This window comes from Scyliorhinus torazame, chromosome 21 (assembly GCF_047496885.1).
Source record: "Scyliorhinus torazame isolate Kashiwa2021f chromosome 21, sScyTor2.1, whole genome shotgun sequence".
NCBI lineage: Eukaryota > Metazoa > Chordata > Chondrichthyes > Carcharhiniformes > Scyliorhinidae > Scyliorhinus > Scyliorhinus torazame.
In genome coordinates this window covers 38,210,899-38,231,820 of record NC_092727.1, presented here as the reverse complement: position 1 = coordinate 38,231,820, position 20,922 = coordinate 38,210,899, and the positions used below count along the sequence as shown (strand labels likewise).

Below are 20,922 nucleotides of genomic sequence, written 5' to 3'. Positions count from 1 at the left end.
TTAAATGTTATGAGGATCTCGGCCTCCTTCATTCTTTCACCAGAGAATTCCAAACTCCCACCACCCTCTGGATAAAAATAGGTTTTCCTCACATCCCCTCTATACTCCTGCCCTTTACCTTAAATCTATGCCCCCTGGTCATTCATCCCTCCACTAAGGGGAAACGTTTCTTCCTGTCTTCTCTGCCAGTGCCCCTCATAATTTTCTACATTTCAATCATGTCCCCCCTCAGTCTCCTCTGCTCCAAGAAAAACAATCCAAGGCTATCAAATCTGTCTTCGACACTCTGTGGCCCAGGGAACATCCTGGTACCAATGCTATCACATCCCTCCTGTAATGTGGATTCAAGAACTGCAGACAATACTCTAGCTGTGGCCTAACCAACATTTTATATAATTCCAGCATAGCCCCCCTGCTCTTAAATTCTTGGACAAGAAAGGCAAGTATAAACACATGCTGCTTTTGCTGTTCTGCATGCAAGTAGTCCTATTTTCTTTTATCCTTTCATGGGATGTGGATATCACTGGCAAGTTCAGCATTTGCTGCCTGTTCCTAATTTCCCTTGAGCTGACTGGCTCAATGGACCATTTTAGAAATCCGGGAAGAGTCAACCACATTACTGTGAATCTGGAATCACACATAGGCTAGACAAGGTAAGAACTTATTTTTTACAACAATCAGCAATAGACTTTTAATTCCAGATTTTTATTGAATGCAAATTTCACCATCTACCATGGTGGGAATCAAACTCAGGTCCCCAGAGCAATGAACTATGTCTCTGAATTGCCAGTCGAGTGACAATATCACAACGTCATCACCTACTCAGATTGACACCTCATTTTTAGTTATGCCTCGTGCTGGTCCTGGCATGTCCTCCTGCACTCTTGAACCAGGATGGATCCCCCGACTTAATAGTAACTGTGGAGTGAGGAATCTGTCGAGCCTTGTGGTTACTGATTGTGGTTGCTGCTGATGGTCCACGGCACCTCATGGATACCCAGTCTTGAATTGCTAGATCTGTTCGAAGTCTATCCCATTTAGCATGGCGGTAGTGCCTAGTGCCACACCACATGATGGAGGATATCCTCAATGGGAAGATGAGATCTCTTTACAAGGAATGTGCGGTGGTCACTCCTATCAATACTGTCATGGGCAGATGCATCTGTAACAGGTAAATTGGTGAGGATGAGGTCAAGTTGGTACACTTTTGTTGGTACACTCACTTGTCAGTCTTGCAGCAATGTCCTTTAGGGACTCAGCTTGTAATGGTGCTACCGAGCCACTCTTGATGATGGACTTTGAATTTCCCCACCCATAGCACATTCTGTGTTATGCCAATTCTTGGTGCTTCCCCCAAGTGGTGTTCAACATGGAGGGGTGCTGAATCATCAGCTGAGGGAGGACAGTATGTGATAATCAGCAGGAGGTTGCCTTGCCCATGTTGGGCCTGGTTCCATGAGATTTCTTGGAGCCCAGTGTCCATGTTGAGAGCTCCCAGGGCAACTCCTTCCTGATTGGATACCACTGTGCGGCCAGATTTGCGAGGCTTGCCCTATCGGTGAAGTGGGGTATATCTAGAGATGGTGCTAATAGTGTCTGGGACATGGGACGCGATTCTCCGACCTCCCCACCGGGTCGGAGAATTGCCGGGGGCTGGCGTGAATCCCGCCCCCGCCGTGTCCCGAATTCTCCGCCACCAGAGATTCGGTGGGGGCGGGAATTGCGCCGGTCGGCGGGAATCGTGCCAGTCGGCAGGCCCACCCTCGGCGATTCTCCGGCCCGCGATGGGCCGAAGTCCAGCCACTGTCAACCCTCGCCCGCCGGCGTGGATTAAACTTCCTTTTGCATGGCGGAACAAGGCAGCGCGGGCAGGCTCCGGGGTCCTGGGAGGGGGGCATGGGCCAATCTGGCCCCGGGGGATGCCCCCACGGTGGCCTGGCCCGTGATCGGGGCCCACCGATCCGCGGGCAGCCTGTGCCGTGGGGCACTCTTTTTCTTCCGCCTTCGCCATGGCCTTCACTATGGCGGAGGCGGAGAGACCCCCTCTCCTGCACATGCGCGGGGATGCCGTGAGCGGCTGCTGATGCTCCCGCGCATGCGGCGCCCGGCGAAGACCTTTCGGCGCCGGCTGGCATGGCGCCAAAGGCCTATCCCGCCAGCCGGCGGAGCGGAAACCACTCCGGCGCGGGCCTAGCCCCTCAAGGTGAGGGCTTGGCCCCTAAAGGTGCGGAAAATTCCGTACCTTTGGGGCGGCCCGATGCCGGAGTGGTTCCCGCCACTCCATTAAGCCCGACCCCCCGCCTCGCCGGGTAGGGGAGAATCCCGCCCATGGTCTGTAATTCATGTCAATTTAGTAACTTCACAATTCCATTCAGTGATTATCATGCCAAGCAAATTCAAATATTATACCAGGGTGTGTTGACCTCTAGAAAACTCTCCCAGAAATATTTGAGCGAACTTCAGTTAGAGGAAAGATTTGACCAAAGAAGCCACGAAAGCCTCCAAAAATATGTATAAATTTGTTTTTTACATGTATTAAAGATTGTTATGTGCTTTTTATATGCAGAATTATAGAGCCAGATTCTCATATCGGAGAGGGGAATTGGGAGCAGCACTAAACCCACTGTCTCGAGACTGCCAGCAAGTGAGATGTTCAGGGATCCAGACCCTGGAGGTGGGGTTTGCAGCTGGGCAGGAATGGACGTGGACAAGTCCAGAGCGAACAGTTTAAAAGGCCCAACTTCACTCCAAAAAAGCCTTGGCACAGTGTTTCCGAGTTAATCAGTGGCTCACCCATGTATAGATGAATCTCTGACCATTTTAAATCCCCTGCCATTTTATACCCTAACACACCCTCAGCCTACCCCCTTAAACTCACACAGATATAACTCGTCCTACAGTGCTTCATTATGGTATAAAGGAGGAAAAAACATTTTGCTTACCTTTTGAACTCTTCCTGCTTCTGGCCCATAGCGTTCCATGCAGCTGGTGTGAAACACAACAACTGCAAAAATACGGCTGCCTCCTTGAAATTTTGAGAAACCTTCCTGGGGTAGGCTCTAAATGAGCAACGCTGTCACTTGTTTCCTTTATGGGATGGGTGTGTTCCAGAGCCTTATTCTTCCCTCCACCGCTGCGAAAATGGGCCAGCGGTAAGAATGGAGCCGGGACCTTCCCATCTGTTTACAATTCTGACTCCATTTTGTCCCAACTGGGAGCATGGAAATCAGCGCACGGCCTTGGATGGCTGAAAATCTGTACGTGTAGCGTTACAATAAACATGGAAGACTCAATCATTTGACAGAGTTGGATGAAGCGACTCTTCATAATGTCTAATATGGTGTATTGGTCGAATTGTCACAGTTACTGAAAGTTTCCATTTGCCCTTTTAACCTACTGAATTACAGAAAATTGATAATCTACTATCTTTGACATACCTCCTTGTTGAAGATTACAAATGACTTGAGCGAGCCATTGCATCGAATAAATGCAACAGTTGGTTCAGGATAATGAAGAAAAAGAAACACAATCCTCGTGAAGGTGACGAACCATAGCGACCATTCGCACGTGCAATCTCTTGGAACAAAATATGTTTGAGGCAGTAAATATCTATGAAATGCATGGGCGACACATTCTCCCTCATTATGTAAAATCAAGGGTGCCAGGGCACCTGACATGAATAAAGAGAAGGAGCTTAATGTTGTTAATTCCAAAGTCAGCTTTTATTTCCTTGATACAGCTCCCAGGGGCTGACGAGTGTCAGTTGATGAATTGACTACAGGGCGCTAAAATATGATCTCTGAAGTCCAGCTATGCTTCCATTCAGAGGTGAAATTACTCTCCAAGCTATACTTCCTCTGCAAGTTAAATGAGCAGTGCAGGGAGCATTATGATTAATGGCATAATAACGGATGGTGTGTAATACGGGGAGATCAATTAAATTCTTAACCCAGCTGCTTCACTATGGCCGACCCCTCTTCCTTATCTGGCACACACTGCAGTGAAGTCGTGCTACACTCGTTAGTCTGTTGAAATTTCTGCAGGTAATCTGTATTCATTAATTTTTCAAGATTGACATTAGTGCAGCTGAAAACATTTTAATTAATGTTTACAAGCCTCTTCATTACAGTTTCTACAGCATTAGCTCTTTACAGGCAGACAGAAATTACAGTAGATTATTATAAATTGCACTTTTCCAATATGAAAGGCTCTTTGAAACCTGTTTACATTTTTTTTCACAAATCCAGTACTTAGGAAATTACCAAAAAAAATCCATAGAGTACATTTTTCTTTCACAAACTGAAGCCTAATTACTTACTTTTCATAAAATTCTCCATTTATCAAGAAGCTTGCATCAAGCAATTTTTGCACTCTTTGTGTCACAAGTGGCTCTTCTCATATTTTAGTCATAGAATTCCTACAGTGCAGAAGGAGGCCAGTCGGCCCATCGAACCTGCACTGAAGAGAGAGCACCCTATCAAGGCCATCCTCCGCCCTATCCCCTTCGTAACCCATGCACCAACTATAACCCCACCCAACCTGCACATCTTTGGACATTAAGGGGCAATTTAGCATGGCCAATTCACATAGCCTGCACATCTTTGGGTTGTGGGAAGAAATTGGTGCACTCGGAGAAAACCCGCGCAGACATTGGGAGAAGGCGCAAACTCCACACAGACTGTCACCCAAGGCCAGAATTGAACCCTGGGGCGAGATTCTCCGACCCCCCGCCGGGTCGGAGAATCGCCGGGGGCTGGCGTGAATCCCGCCCCCACCGGTTGCCGACTTCTCCGGCACCTTTATTCGGCGGGGGCGGGGGCGGGAATCGCGGCGCGCGGTTGGCGGGCCACCCCCCGCGATTCTCCGGCCCGGATGGGCCGAAATCCCACCGCTAAAATGCCTGTCCAACCGGCGTACATTAAACCACCTACCTTACCGGCGGGACAAGGCGGCGCGGGCGGGCTCCAGGGTCCTGGGGGGGGCGCGGGGCGATCTGGCCCGGGGGGGTGCCCCCACGGTGGCCTAGCCCGCGATCGGGGCCCACCGATCCGCGGGCGGGCCTGTGCCGTGGGGGCACTCTTTCCCTTCCGCCTTCGCCACGGTCTCCACCATGGCGGAGGTGGAAAAGACTCCCTCCACTGCGCATGCGCGGGAATGCCGTCAGCGGCCGCTGACGCTCCCGCGCATGCACCGCCCGCAGATGTAATTTCTGCGCCAGCTGACGGGGCACCAAAGGCCTTTTCCGCCAGCTGGCGGGCGGAAATTCGTCCGGCGCGGGCCTAGCCCCTTAAGGTTGGGGCTCGGCCCCCAAAGATGCGGAGCATTCCGCACCTTTGGGGCGGCGCGATGCCCGACTGATTTGCGCCGTTTTGGGCGCCAGTCGGCGGACATCGCGCCGTTTCCGGAGAATTTCGCCCCAGGTCCTTGGCCCTGTGAGGAATATAGGAACATAGGAATTAGGAGCAATTCAGCCCTTTGAGCCTGTTCCTCAATTCAATCAGATCATGGCTGATATCTTCCTGGTCTCAAATCCACCTCCCCACCTGTTTCATGTATCCCTTTCACCCATATTTTAATAAATCAACAATATATCTATCTTCTTCTTGAAATTATTTCGTGACTCCAATGCCACTGCACTGTGGAGCAGCAAGTTTCACAAATTTATCACCCTCTGTGAGAAGTAGGTCCTACTCATCTGGTTTCAAAATCTACCGTCCCTCAACCTATATGCGTAACCTCTTGTGCGAACCACTGTGCCGCCCATGAGACTTTAACATCTGACTAACCCTGAATGGTACCACAGGAGATCCGATTGGGTTTCTTTCAGTGATGAATCCAGACCCGCAAAACCATGGGCCCTATCTTCTTGCAATGCGATGGAAGAAGCCAGACTTAATACTTAGTTGGCTCTTTTAATGCTTTTATTTATCTATTGCTACAAATCTTGAATGGAAATATTGGTATTACTGGACTCTGAACAAATGGGTTTTCGGGAATCATATTTTATCATATAAAACCTTGATATTATAAGAACACTGGGTTTAGGTATCCCAGTAAATATATATCAAGGAACCAGATGAATCCTGAACCATATTCACCATGGTCAGGAGGTGTCCGGTTTCCAGCCCAGTTTAGATTTGGGCATGAATGGTAGTTTCATCAAGCCCTATTGATTACCCAATTGGATTGAATGTCAATTAACCTCGTCAATGCTTAATTAGGAGATCCTCAAACTGTTGCATGAACGAATTAGCCCTTTCTGGTCACACTATCAAAGAAGGCAAACGGCATGTCATGAATTCACAACTACTGCTTGTAATTCACAAGTATCGTTACTTAAATTTAAACATTGCGTACACAAACAAGTAACATACCTAAATACTTTTGGAGAGGGTTACCTGGCAATTTGCAAAATGAATAATCAAAGTTGTAGTTCAGTAGTGTCACCATTATTCAGCTTTACTGGGTGTCTGATGTTTAAAATATAGTAACACATTATTAATATTAGGTAGTCAGTTTAGTAGATAGATTACAGGTGGTTCTAAATTTTCCCAGCTCTTCTGGTCAGTATTGGAATGGGGAGGCACATGCTCCTGGCTTCTGTTTAAACTGCCAGCTTACCTTTTTCTGTAGCAGGATTTGTCCCCTCCAGCCCGAGTCCCAATATGAATCCAGTGACAGAGTTGAGAGGCCTGGTGGTGAAGGATAACTACAGAGGTACCTCGTCCTCTTCTTGGGCAACATTCTCTGTCTTGCGATGCCGCAAACCGTGATTGGGCAGAGAATCAGGCATCCAGCCAAAATCGAGGATCGCGTCCGGTGCCAATTCGGGCGCCATGCTCCAGTCCCTCGCTGGTGGCGATAATGAGGTTAGCGCCCCACAACGGCGCCATGCGAAACCGGCATTTGCATGCATTTAAGTGTGATTAGCCGTTTGGAAACAGTATGCCCCGCCCTTCCGCGATGCTCCGCTCCTCTCAGGCAGAAGTATCGCGAGCGAGAATTACTACAATATTTACAAACATGGGGCGTCATTCTCCGACCCCCCCAGCGGGTCGGAGAATGGCCGTTGGCCGCCGTGAATCCCGCCCCCGCCGGTTGCCGAAGTCTCCGGTACCGGATATTCGGCGGGGGCGGGAATCGGGCCACGCCGGTTGGCGGGCCCCCCCGCTGGATTCTCCGGCCCGGATGGGCCGAAGTCCCGCCGATAAATTGTCTGTCCCGCCGGTGTGGATTAAACCACCTTTTGAACGGCAGGACAAGGCGGCGCGGGCGGGCTCCGGGGTCCTGGGGGGGCGCGGGGTGATCTGACCCCGGGGGGTGCCCCCACGGTGGCCAGGCCCGCGATCGGGGCCCACCGATCCGCGGGCGGGCCTGTGCCATGGGGGCACTCTTTCCCTTCCGCCTCCGTCACGGTCTCCACCATGGCGGAGGCGGAAGAGACTCTCCCCACTGCGCATGCGCGGGAAACTGTCAGCGGCCGCTGATGCTCCCACGCATGCGCCGCCCCGACATATCATTTCCGCGCCAGCTGGCGGGGCAACAAAGGCCGTTTCCGCCAGCTGGCGGGGAGGAAATCCCTCCGGCGCCGTCCGAGTCCCTCAATGTTGGGGCTCGGCCCCCAAAGATGCGGAGCATTCCGCACCTTTGGGGCGGCGTGATGCCCGTCTGATTGGCGCCGCTTTGGGCGCCAGTCTGCGGACATCGCGCCGTTTGGGGAGAATTCCGCCCACAGGAAGCTAAGAAAATACTGAAAAAACATTGAAAACAGGTGGGCTTGCGGGGGAATGACTGCCTATGCCGGGGGAAGTAGTGGGCACTGACTCAGTGCCAAGTCTGTGGATTTTATGTGTCACTCTTGGGATCGGGTTGTCTGGCTTCAGTCCTTATTTTAAATGCACCCATTGGTGCTACTTACAGGCTCCTAGCTGCTCAAACTGTTGAGTACTGCTCAAAACACCTCTGGTCCTTTGGGAGCCCGCCCAGGTTGCCTCTCTGGACACCCTCATACCCCAGCTATATTATCAAGGGTCAAGCTCAAACAGGAGCCATCAGATGGTGGCACTCCTCAGAAGCACTACCCCATTACAGAGGAATCAGGGGATCAGCAGAGCTCACGCCAATGAGAGGACACCTGAACTGAGGTTTAAGGGACCCTCCTTGGTTCTCTGCCCCTCTCAGGGCAGAGGACCCACCAGTGACCCCCATCCCTTCAGATCACCAGCTGTCCCCTCTTGGTGAGACTGGCAGCGCTGACTGCCTCTGCCACCACCTTCCAGACAGTGTTTAGGAGGGCAGGCTTGAGCCATAGTATTCCACACTCTTATCGAAACACGCTCTCTTTGGGGATCATGCTGAATTATGGAAAGGATAAAACTGGCAATCAGAATGTTTAAGTCCCCACATAAGCTCCATTCTTCTGAGCATGTCAGGACTTCCACAGTGACCCAGGGCATATCAGTAGCTTAAGTTGCGTAATTTGCTGCTCCTCTTATTGGAAGATTCAGGCCAAATTATTTCTGGTGGTTATTTGAGCTTGATTAATTTTTTTTTAAGTTTAATTCGTATTTTGACAAGGTCTTATTTCATGCATTCATTAAAGAAGCGCATGATCTGTTGAAATGTTGAGCTGTACATGACCAATTAGTCCTCATTAACAATTAAAAATTTTATTCAAAGACTTTTAAGAACACAAATACAACTCCTTCGATGCTGCTAATGGGTTACATTGTGCAGCGTGGTCCTTGGTTTTACATCTGGTTTACAAAAGAAACTCGCTCTCGTTATCCATGTTCTTACAAGGCTTAATGGTTTCCCCAATGCTTTGGTTTCAAAATTTTGTTTGTTTCCACGTCCATCCACGACCTCACCTCATCCTAAATCAGTGATCTCTTCTATCAAATATCGCCATTCTCACTCAGTGGACGTCACGTTGCACAGTGGTGCACAGTGGTTAGCAGTGTTGCCTCACGGCGCCGAGGACCCAGGTTCGATCCCGGACCCGGGTCACTGTTCGTGTGGCGTTTGCACATTCCCCTCCCCCGCGTCTGCATGGATCTCACTCCTACAACCTAAAATGTACAGGATAGGTTGATTGGCCACACTAAATTGCCCCTTAATAGAAAATATTTTTTCAAAATTGAAACGTCGTTCAAACCCCCTCTTTGACCATGGCCAGAATTCTCCAGTCATTGCGATTCAAACACCCCGCCAGCAGCCGCAGTCCCGCCAGTGGGCTTCGCAGCAGCGTGGGATGGTAACAATAGGAATTACCATTGACAGTTGGCGGGAAGATAGAATCTCGCTACCAGCAAACTGTACGCAGCCGAGAACCACGTGGCTGGCGGACCGGAGAATTCTGTATGCCTTCAAATCCCCATCCTGGCCTGACCTTTCCTCAAGCTCTACTTTGCTTTCCTCTTCAATGCAAAGTGCTCTTTTTGACATCTTTCCGCACACAGGGAACGCTACATAACTGAGAAATGGTTGTCGAAAGAGGCTCAACGTGAAGGAAAGCAGAATAACAAAAAGGTGCAGTCAAGACAAGCAACTTAATAACTTAATATAATGCAAAGATGAAAAACAGGAGTAAGAGAGAATGAGTAGTGTAAAACTGGATTGACTATAACCGCAATTTACGGATATATTATAAATAAGAGGCTCAATCCAGTGTTAGCTGAGATAGTGATAGAGTTGCAAAGGCCAGTCCGAGGATACCAAGACTGGGGAATAGAAAAATTGGCTGGGGCTTCTGTTCTTCATCTCATGTTAGGTTAAAAGAGGATTGCCCTCATCTGTGACGCTGCCTGGTGGTTCAGTATTCTGCAACATCACCATTGGCACTCACGTGGAAAATGGCACTGGCATGCAACACCAGAGACGTGCTGATAGTGGTGGAATTTCTCCACAGTGTGATTGACAGCACCTTCACAAGAGGAGTGCACAAAATGGAGCAACAATGAGTGGTAGGGCTGGTTTAGCACAGAGGGCTAAGACAGCTGGCTTGTAATGCAGAACAAGACCAGCAGCGCGGGTTCAATTCCCGAACAGGCACCGGAATGTGGCAACTCGGGGCTTTTCACAGTAACTTCATTGAAGCCTACTTGTGACAATAAGTGATTATTATTAATAATGAGTAACCAAGCGAGAAATGTATGCAAAGGTGTATCAATAAGATTGCCTCAAGAGCAAATGTGCCGACTTGAAACCTTTGTTCCCCTTCCCCAATTTTGCCAGAAAAGGTAAAAGAATTTACAGACTGGATTCATAAAGGTTTGTTGAGTCACCAAATCTAAATTGGATTATTTCTCTACTTAGGAGAGGAATGTTTATGTCAAAGGCAGGAGATCTGAAGCGATAAACAATCTGTGTTGTAGACCTGGACCATTCCTTATCTAACAGTGGCAAGCCCTGTCACACAATGAGTAAAAACAATGTTCTGCATCACAAGCTGCATTATCATCAGTCACCTTACTGCCCGCGACAAAGCACGCACAAATTGGTCTTTTTTTATTGCTTGAAAGAGCCATTAAAATTCTGCCCCACCTTTCCCCTGCACCAGCCCTTTAAATGCCCGTTTTATCTGAGCTTGACAAAAACCTTTCAACTATATAATGTGCCACAAAAGTGCTTTGTTAATGAAGGGAGGTTATCATGTGATTCAAGCATGGCAATTTTCTTTTCTTCCTTGAGTGAAATAAGTCAAAACATCTTTTCAGAGATGTCAGAATTGCCACACATGTAGACAACTCTTTCTAATCTGCTGTGCCATACTTCCCAGCAATGCCAATAAAATCGTTTACAGAAATAGTACTGCAGAATTTGTTGTGACTAATCTGGTAATTGTTGCCTGTGATTGGAATTCCAAAACTTTGTGCTTGTGGCGATATTAAGCCAAACATAAAATAACCCTATCGGACAAAATGTTAGGCTTCTAATTAATAGATTCAGTGTTTTGTGGAATAGTTGTTTTAAAAAATGGAACATGCAACCCTTGAGAGAGAAGTATTGCTTAAAGAAGTTGTTATGGGCCAGGGTTCAGAGAACCCCAAAGTGTATCATGGAGTTCCCCTGACCCACAACTTTTAATAGATTGTGGTATGGGGAGCACACGGCCCACTCAACAGGAGTGATACAACAGAAATGGAAAAGTATTTTTTAAAGCAAAACAATGTTTATTCTATGAACTCAAGTTAACCTTTTCAAAACATACAGTGAACATCTTAGCAACCATTAATTCAAATACAACCCCCAAAGAAGACAACACTTAGTAATCCTTTAAGCTTTCCTTTTAACACCCATAAGACTTAAAACACCTTTCAACAGAAGCACATTAGGTTTACATTCACTACTGAGAACATTTACAATTCTGAATTCACCAAATGATCAAGAGATAGGGCGGAATTCTGTGACCCCCCCCGCCGGGTTGGCGAATCGCCGGGGGGCGGTGTGAATCCCGCCCCCGCCGGCTGCCGAATTCTCCGGCGCCAGGGATTTGGCGGGGGCGGGAATCCCGCCACGCCGGTGGGGGCCGTTTGCAGCGGCCCCCCCGACGATTCTACGGCCCGCGATGGGCCGAGTGGCCGCCCGTTTTCCGCCGGTCCCGCCGGCATAAATTACAACAGGTACTTACCGGCGGGACCTGGCTCCACTGATGGCCTCCAGGATCCTTGGGGGAGCGCGGGGGGTTCTGGCCCCGGGAGGTGCCTCCACGATCGGGGCCCACCGATCCGCGGGCGGGCCTGTGCCGTGGGGGCACTCTATTCCTCCGCGCCGGCCGCTGTGGTCCTCCGTGGTGGCCGACGCGGAGATGAACCCCCCTGCGCATGCGCTGGGATGACGCCAGCATACGCTGGTGCTCCCGCGCATGTGGCAACTCGCGCCGGTGTGCGGAGGCCCTTTGGCGCTGGTTGGCGTGGCGCCAAGCCCCTTTCGCGCTGGCCAGCGCCGCGCAAACCACTCCGGGGTCGGCCTAGCCCCTGAAGGTGCGAAGGATTCCGCACCTTCGGGGCGGCCCGACGCTGGAGTGGTTCACGCCACTCCTTCACGCCGGACTTGCCCGCCCCGCCGGTTTTCGCAGAATCCCGCCCATAGTCCTTTGGCAGAGAGAACTGCAGTAAACCTGCTTGGTCTGGCTTCAGCTTCAACCCTGAAAACGTAACTAAAACACACCCTGCAGCCTGCTCAAAAACGAAAGTAAAAAGCTGACAGACAGCCCAGCTCCACCCACACTCTGACATCACTGATAATACCCATTTCGTAAAGGTACATTTCTTAAACACCCATTTCCCAAAGGTACTCTCACATGACAAGGTCTAGGATAAGATAATATAAGGGCTGTAAAGTAATGAACACCTGGTTAAATATAAACAGCCTGAAACGGCATTGAACAGTGACTTTGGCATGTTCAAGAGGTACTAATGTTGAAATATGATGGAGATCTGAACTCCCAGAAGCCCTTAGTCCATGTATTTATTTTTACATGATGTGTGTAAGAATGTGTCGCCAGGTAAATCTTGAGGATCAATCTTATATAGAATCTTCTCCATTCTGAAGGAATCCATTTTGTATTACTTTTTATGCCACTGGCCTTACCTAACTCTTGTAGGCCACCAAAGCAATTCCCCATGATTGAACCACTTACTTCACTCAAGTACCCTTTAAACAGTTGAACAATTCAACACACTTAAGTACCTTGCAACAGTTGTTGTGGACCCTTGGACTTAAATGGTAGCCAAGCAATTCAAAAGGGGACAACCAGTCCTCTGTGTTACTGAATCAATTTGGCTGGAATTCTCCGGCCATTGGAATCCTCTGTTCCCATCGGCAGCACAGCGCAACCAGTGTGTTTCTCGACGGCATGGCGTGGCTTCAATGGGAGATCCATTTGTGGTGATATGCATCACTGTAAATACACAAGTGTTTAATGTAAATACACTATGACTAAGTAAACACTAGAGGGAGCACCAGAGACGTCATGACATGCAGACATACAGCTAATGAACACATAGAATAGGACACAACCAATGGGCAGTCAAGACACCCAGAGGTGACACTACCACAAGGGGGCATTACACATATATAAGGACAGGGCACACATGCTCTGTCTCTTTGCACAGGCAACACTTAGAGAGAAGGACAGGGGCAGATCAGAAGCATCACACCCACCACGTGGCTTAGAGCAGACTGGTTAGTTAGACTGAGTTACTATAGCAAGGTTAGCAGGAGAGTCGAGCTCATAGAGAACTGTGCTAATGGTTCAATAAATCACATTGAACTTACTTCAAAGTCTGGAGTATCTTTTGGTCGAAGCTGTATCGAGTTGCAGCCTGTGTTATCCCAGAGTACATAACACAACACAATTAACAACCGCCAGGAGTAGAGAATCCCGCTGCCAGCAAACAGCATGCCACCGAGAAACATGCGGCTGGGGGACTGGAGAATCTAGTCCACTGTCTATATTCACATTATGTGGATTGGCTCTTCTCACCAGCCCATAACTTTAGAAACAAACCAACAAAAGCAACACTTCTACAGCAAGATCAATTGAATAGGGTTTTTGATTGTGGCACACACTTCACTGTAATTAGAATTAAAAGCTGCCTGCTCTAAACTAATCTTAGGTATTTAATGATTGTTGAAATATTTTTTCAAAATATTTTTTTTCCTGATTTTCTGTGGCGGGTTTTGAGGCAGCGGAGGTGGCCCGCTGTTAGCTAATCCCACCCCTGTATGTTTCTGATTTTATGGGACCACACCACTGGGAAACCTGTCGTGGGGTTTCACAATTGGCAAGATGAGAAAATCCCACCGGCAAGAACAGCTGGAAAAATCCGGCCAGTAACTAAATTTTGGTGGCGTACTGAACTGATGATAAAATCCCATGGAACCAGATTTTGGCTGAGGGAGCGAGTCTCAGGTGGCGAGTATGTTTCCGGGTTGTGAATCCCTGCCCCTGATGGGAAGCAGGCAAAGCGTCCAATTTTTGTGGAAGTGAGCGTTCATTATAGAATAGAATAGAATCCCTACAGTGCAGAAGGAAGCCAGTTGGCCCATTGAGACGGCACCAAACCTCTGAAAGAACACTCTAACCAAGCCCAGGCACTTACCCTATTCCCGTAACCCCACCTAACCTGCACATCAGTGGACAGTAAGGGGAAATTTAGCATGGCCAGGTGAGGACTTAGTGGCTGGGCGGGAATAGAGGTGGGACAGCAGCGAAGCGGGTCAGTGGACTAGATTCTGGCCCAACTCAGTAGTCTTCGCTGGTAATTTTTTTTCAAAAGCAAAAGAATCTGAATCTTCAAATTAGCCAGGGCAAATGGAGAGCTGGGACTGGATAGGGGAATATTAATGTTAGTAAAATGTTATGGTTGTGCAATAAGTTTTCTTCGAAGTTTGCACTTTTTCTCAATCAAACAAAATTTTTTCCGTGCTGCTGACCCTGTTCCCAACAGGCTAGAACTGTTCAGCTTGACACACCTAATGGCCATTGTTAATACACTAGAAGGCAAGCTTGTAAGGTTCAGCTTTATCGCCTAAAATGTGCCCAATTAATGGTGGGTTGAGGGAAATTTCACTTCCCTACCCTCCCCACAATCTCCTCCTGCCCATGTGAAAATGAACAAGATTGGGAACAGAGGTGGCGCATCGTGATGCGCGATGTCTGCGCCATTTTCTTCATGGTTACGCACCTTCATGCCAAACTGATTAGCTTAGGGTTCGGGCCTGTTACTAAATATCACTGAAAGGTGTATAGACCAATGAGCAGAATTTTACAGCCCCTCCTGTTGGTGGGATATTATGGTCCTGCCAAAGTTGCTGGACTTTTGAATGGCTCACCGCATTTTATGGCCCTGTCGGGGTGGGGGTGGGGCCCAGTATTTTGCAAGACTTGTAAAAGTTACAAGCTTCCAAGATTAGAGTGATTGACTGATTATTCCAATTTTTCTATTCCAAATTTAAATATAAACCCTTGGATAAATTACCAGAAAAGGCAATTTTAAAAAGGCATTAAGTATACATTGGAGTTCTGAAACTCTTGCAGGGAAATGTAGATGTATACCCTTTCTCCTCCTAGTTTCTGGAGGCATTTCTCCAGGTTGAGGTACGAGGAAGGGTGTAAGTATTAGTATTATTGCCTGACTGGTTGTAATGTGGCTCAGATGTCCACACTGGGTGGAAAGAAATCACTCCTTGTGATTTTCCCCTCGGCGGCCAGTTAATGTTGAGTGAGTGGGCTTGCCATCCAATTAAGAATGGTGGTGGCCAATCAGAGACTCCCCCCTGCCAGCTTGAAAGGTACAGCAGGTTGCAATGGAGGGTAAGTAAGCAAGAGCGTGCTTAAAAATGAAGGCATTCTCCCGACAACTTTTTAAAATTTAAGCTAAGAAATCGGTTTTGCAGCTAGGTCAATACGGTAGAAGATAGGGATAGCAGGGGTGTTTCAATAATGTTCTCTGTTTAAATTTTCTCCGTTTAAATTTGGAATGGCTTGTCAATCACTCTAATCCTGGAATCATATAATTTTAAAAAAAACTTTGAACCTGTCCTGGTCCAATCCCATCCCAGCAAAGCCTTATTTCTAGCTATGAAGGTAGAAGGTGATCTTCCTTTCTTTTTGTACACGCAAGACTTATAATTAAATTAAAAGCTTCATGAATCTGTGGCTGAACAAAAAGTTAGTTTTGGCAAAATTGGAAGTAAGTACCCAGGAGAGAAAGGTCAGACTGGAGGAAGAGGATTTGAATGGATTGCTGGAATTTCTAATTTACGATAATCATCTGGATATCAAAACCAATTGTAAGCTTGTCAAAGGTGTCAGTGAATTAAAATGAGGCGAGTAGCAGAGACAAGAGATCTAAAAAGAATTGCAGAAAGATTTAATTTTTTTAATGCATTGGACAAACAAATACCTTGTAAGTAGGCAATAAATGGTGCTGAATATCCTTGAGAAAATTAGAGAATTAGAACTCAAGTTTTAGATATCTCAGCATCTAAATATTGCAACAAAGCAATTAGAACAAAAATAATGTCATGGTGCGTTCTGATATATATCTAGGATCATCGAAAAGGAGGACTTGTATTTGAATTTATATAGTGCCTTTCACAAACATGGGGGGGCGGGATTCTCCGCCGGCGGGATACTCCATTTTGCTGGCAGCCCGGGGGCTTCCTAACGGCATGCGGCTGCCCCACAATGGGAAACCCCATTGACCGGCCGGCGTAACGGAGAATCCCACCGGTGGGCTGAGGCAGAAATGTGGTGCAGCGGGGTGGAGCATCCCACCGGGGATGTCCCAAAGCGTTTTAAAGGTAATGAAGTACTTTTTAAATGAAGTCACTCTCAGAAACATTTGTTTGCGTACAAATATGCAGAGGTTATTTCACAGCAATGTTATGTATTCTTTGCACAATATTTGATATATCACTTGCTCAGTTCTGTTCTTGGTTATTACAAAGATACATGCAGTGAGCATAGAGTGAAGCAGCCAGAGTGACCCCAGCGTAAAAGCAATGAGGAAAGATGAGACAAGCTCACGCTTAGTAAACCAGAAAGAAAATAGTTCTCATTAGGCTTTCATAAATATTAAATGATATAGATATGGGATAACAAGAATATTGCTTCAGAAATCCAGGACAAAGGCCATACATTTATATTAGTGAAAAATAAATAATTTAAAACTGATTTCAGGAGTTTTGTCATTAAGAGTGATAAGCGTTTCAAGTAATCAGTCAGGCCGAATACCAGAGACACAAACATGGGCATCATTAAAATGCAGTTGGATGTAACAATAAGAGAGCTGGGATTCTAGAGGAATGGACAAAATTACCTCTTTCTGTATTTTCTTATGTCATCACACCATTGGCTCAAGTGGTGGAATTAGTTTTATTCAGCTTTTGTGTTTTCATTACAATGTTAACCATTCAAAGGAAACACACAGGGCAGAATTAAATATTGTTGTTTTTGTCGAGGAGATGCACTGAATACTGAGAAAAATGGGTCAGAGCATGATCCTTTCACAGTTGTGAATGGCATTGATAGGTCTGAACAGTCACCAGATTTGATTTGCAGACAAGGTGTAAATCAAAATACATTACACAAAGATGAGCAGCTAAAGGCGGTTTGTTTGGGTCACTTCAATTTGGGTGTTGGCGAAGAGCTCTTTGTTTATGCCTCCGACATATTTTTAATAATTCGAGAGATCATGGCTTGCATTTCCAACAATTGACAGAAAGCAAGAGCGTAGGTTTTTTGATCAATCTTCATCAAAGACACCTGAAGAGCAATTACAGATTTGGAGTGGGTGTGATTTAATTTAGTGAGCATAAGATCATCGAATTTGCCACAAATACTTGGGTTTGGAGAGGTTCCAAACTGAATATTATTAGTCAGGTGTCAGCTTTTGCAAGAGGGAAGACATTTTTTCTTTTTTGCTTGCTGTGTTTCTGTTTCATTCCTCCCCTTATCCCACTCCACCCCTTCCACCCGATTAAACCTAAAGCCAATCTACTGTTTCTTTGAGAATCACAAATAACTTCAGCAGCATTCAGTCCATCACTCCACAGTCATTCAAAATTCCAAATTATGAAAAGCAAATGGAATGCATCATCACCTACTCAAAGTATGGCAAGAAAGATTTACTTGCATTTGGTTGATGGAATAATTCTTCCTCATCTATCTCCTCTTTTATGGACTAATCATGCCGTACAAAAGCAAGAGGAAACACTTCAAAGACACTCTCAAAGCCTCCTTGAAAAAATGCAACATCCCCACTGACACCTGGGAATCTCTGGCCCAAGACCATCCAAAATGGAGGAAAAACATCCAGGAAGGAGCCGAGCACTTCGAGTTTCATCACCGAGAGCAAACTGCGTCAACAGTGAAAGGAACTCGTGGCAACCAGGGCACCCCACCCAGCCCTTCCTCCGACTACCGTCTGCCCCACCTTTGACAAAGATTGTAGATGGCATATTGAACTTTTTCATCACCTGAGAACTGGGGCAGGATTCTTCGTCCCGCCGCACCAGTTTTCTGGTGCGGCACGCCCCCGCTGGCGGTGGGATTTGCCATCCCGTCAGCCGGCAAATGGGATTTCTCATTGTGGGCAGCCCCATGCCGTTGGAAAATCCCCAGGCAAGGGTGCGCTGCCGGCGCAACAGAGAATCCCGACAGCAGAGAATCCAGCCCCTCATCTTTAGATTGGAAGCAAGTCATTCTCGACTTGTAGGGGCTGGCTAAGAAGAACAATAGCAAGGCCATTCAGACCATTGTACCGTTACAGCTCTTTGATGCAGGCCCACAAAATAATGAGTGGTCAAGTCGTGCGGATATAGATGTTCCATGCCTCTGTGCTTTGTGACACTTTGCAGTAAGAAACCAGAGCGTTTGTTTTCTAAGCTGGAGGAAAGCTTGCCTGTGGCTATTTGATTCAGGGATATTTTCAGATCCGATCATGGATGCATTACGTATTTGTCCATTCTTAGCTTTTGTTCAACAAAGTAATTGATTGGCCAAAGCAGCATTTTCAGAGGGTGAAGTAACTGGTAACACCTGGCTGATGAAATCGATTCACGGAGTGATAGGTGCAATATATGTAAAATATCTTCAATGAGAAATGCCCTCTGTATCCTTGTTAAGTGCAGGACTTCGGTTGAAATTAGCTGAATCAAGGTAATGTTTGCTTTTGTGCCTTTTGAATGCATTTTTGCCATCGATTTGAGATAAAATTGAAGTAGGTTGGGATACAGATAAAATTTGCAAAGTCCTGAAAAATTCGGCACCATTATCAATATTAATATAATAATGTGGTTTTATTAGGAAATTAATATGTTCCTGGTCTAAGATACATCGGCAGCAAACAAGTGTATTCAAAACGCAATTCTGGAGACAAAATGGTCCAAAAAGACTCATTTTGTCCTACTCTTGTTGCAACTTTAAACAGTAAAGACCTATTTACCAATAGGATCTACCTGGTTTACACACGACCTACAGTGCCAGATCTCTGCAGGGGTACACCAATTGCCATTCTGCAGTGTGTGGACATCCCAACAGGGCGACATTACTCTATAAGTCTATATATACTCGACTAATAAGGCGAACAGGAGGAGATTCCACACACTTCATTGGATCACGTTGTGTCTGAATTAATTGTATAAAACCTGGCCCTCAGCTGATGGCCTTTCAATTACAGCAGCACACGGCTTGCTCAGCTAGAACTGTGGAGAAAAGTGAGCTCCAGCAGATGACAAGTTTTAGTGTCAACACACAGGGTAAGCAGGGGAGAATTGAAGCACAGTGAGGAGCTCCTGATTTTCACTGTTAAATGTTTCCTGTGTACCTGCAATGAACAAATAAACTTTTCAGATCAGCAATGGTCATATTTACTTCTTGTATCATGCTGATTTAGGCATTTATAGGAATTAAAACAATGCTGTTAATAGATTATTTGGATTATATTTCATATTGAAGTAACTTATTTTATTTGGAAGTGCTGAAATTTGATACAGTGTGTCAAGGTGACTGAGTACTTCTTGTTATGTTTTAAAACACTGTGCTTTCTTTTTCGATAACTCCTCTGGCCAGATATTGAGTCAGTCCCAAAACTATCCACTTTCTATATGAGCCGTGCCAAAAGCCACCTGGGCCATTCTGACTGAAATAATGAAATTCCTGAAAATCTGATAAGTGTAGTAATCAAACTGCAAAACCTGATATAGAAGCCTGTCCAATTTCAGATTTCACTTTTTCTCCCGTACTGTGACTTAAAATTATTGTTTTTTAAAAGAAACTAATCAACATTGACTGCATTTCCTTTGAATATTGTTACATCATTGATGCTGCTGGGCTTCTTTGATGATTGAAATCCGAGATAACACATTCTTTGTTGTTGTGTTCTGTTAATATTTATATCATCTGAAAAATGTTTCATTATCTGTAATCTTATTCTGACCCAGATCGACTGCTGAAGGCATGTTTTCATTGCTGTATTTTATTGGAGTGGTGACATAAATCCTCAAAGTCTACAAAAGCTAAGTTCTTAAGGAAAAACATTTCCTGTCTGAAAAGATTTTATCATTAGAAGGTACATAACTTATAAACCTGAAGGTTACAAGTGATATCTTGGAAGTTTGTACTTAGAGTTCCAATATATTTTGAATGCACAGTTTTGACCTTGTGACTGATTTTGGTCAAGGTGATTAAATAATTCAGATGGATGATTTGTGTATAAATTGGCAGGTAACACAAGTTACCCCAGCAATGACTTGGTCTCATTGGAGAATTGACAATTTATTGTGTCATTACAAAGCAATGAGAGTGAGATGTTAGCGCTCATTCAGGTGCATGAACCCCTGAAACATCAAGTAGTCAACAACAATAACTGATGATCATCCGAACCATTGCCACATGGGGAAGCAGTGGTGTAGTGGTATGGACACCGGACTAATAATCCAGAGACCCAAGGTAATGCTCTAGGGACCTGAGTTCAAATCCTGCCGGGGCAGATGGTGAAATTTGAATTCAATAAAAATGTGGAATTAAAAAGTCTAATGATAACCGTGAAACCATGTCGATTGTTGCTAAAACCCATTTGGTGCACTAATGTTCTTCAGATAAGGAAATGTGTAATCCTTACCTGAGCTGGCTGACATGTGACTCCAGACGCACAGCAATGTGGTTGACTCTTTAAATGCCCCCAAGGCTGGGCAATAAATGCTCACCCAGCCAGCGGCTCCCACGACCCATGAACGAATTTTTTTAAATCTATAAAAGTCTTTATGTAACATTAATTTGGTGCTCATTTGGTTACAGGAGACCTGTACTGATTCTAACACTGCAAAACATAAAATACTGCTGGAAGGCAATTTCTTTTAAATGTATTTTCCTATTCAAGGCAAGTTTCCAACTTATCAATTTCTATG

General features: G+C 46.2%; 1 long non-coding RNA gene across 2 annotated transcripts in view; it reads right to left on the bottom strand.

The window, feature by feature from the left end:
• Window positions 1-20,922, bottom strand: part of LOC140397979 (uncharacterized) — an 80,862-nt gene that overhangs the window by 55,228 nt on the left and 4,712 nt on the right. Inside the window, exons 2-3 of one of the 2 annotated variants that reach the window (XR_011937368.1) lie at window positions 12,694-12,904; window positions 8,881-9,071 (exon numbers count right to left, since the gene is read on the bottom strand). This is a non-coding gene — a long non-coding RNA (uncharacterized lncRNA). Of the gene's footprint in view, window positions 1-8,880; window positions 9,072-12,693; window positions 12,905-20,922 lie in introns of those variants that run through there. The other variant, XR_011937367.1, reaches the window with a different exon arrangement.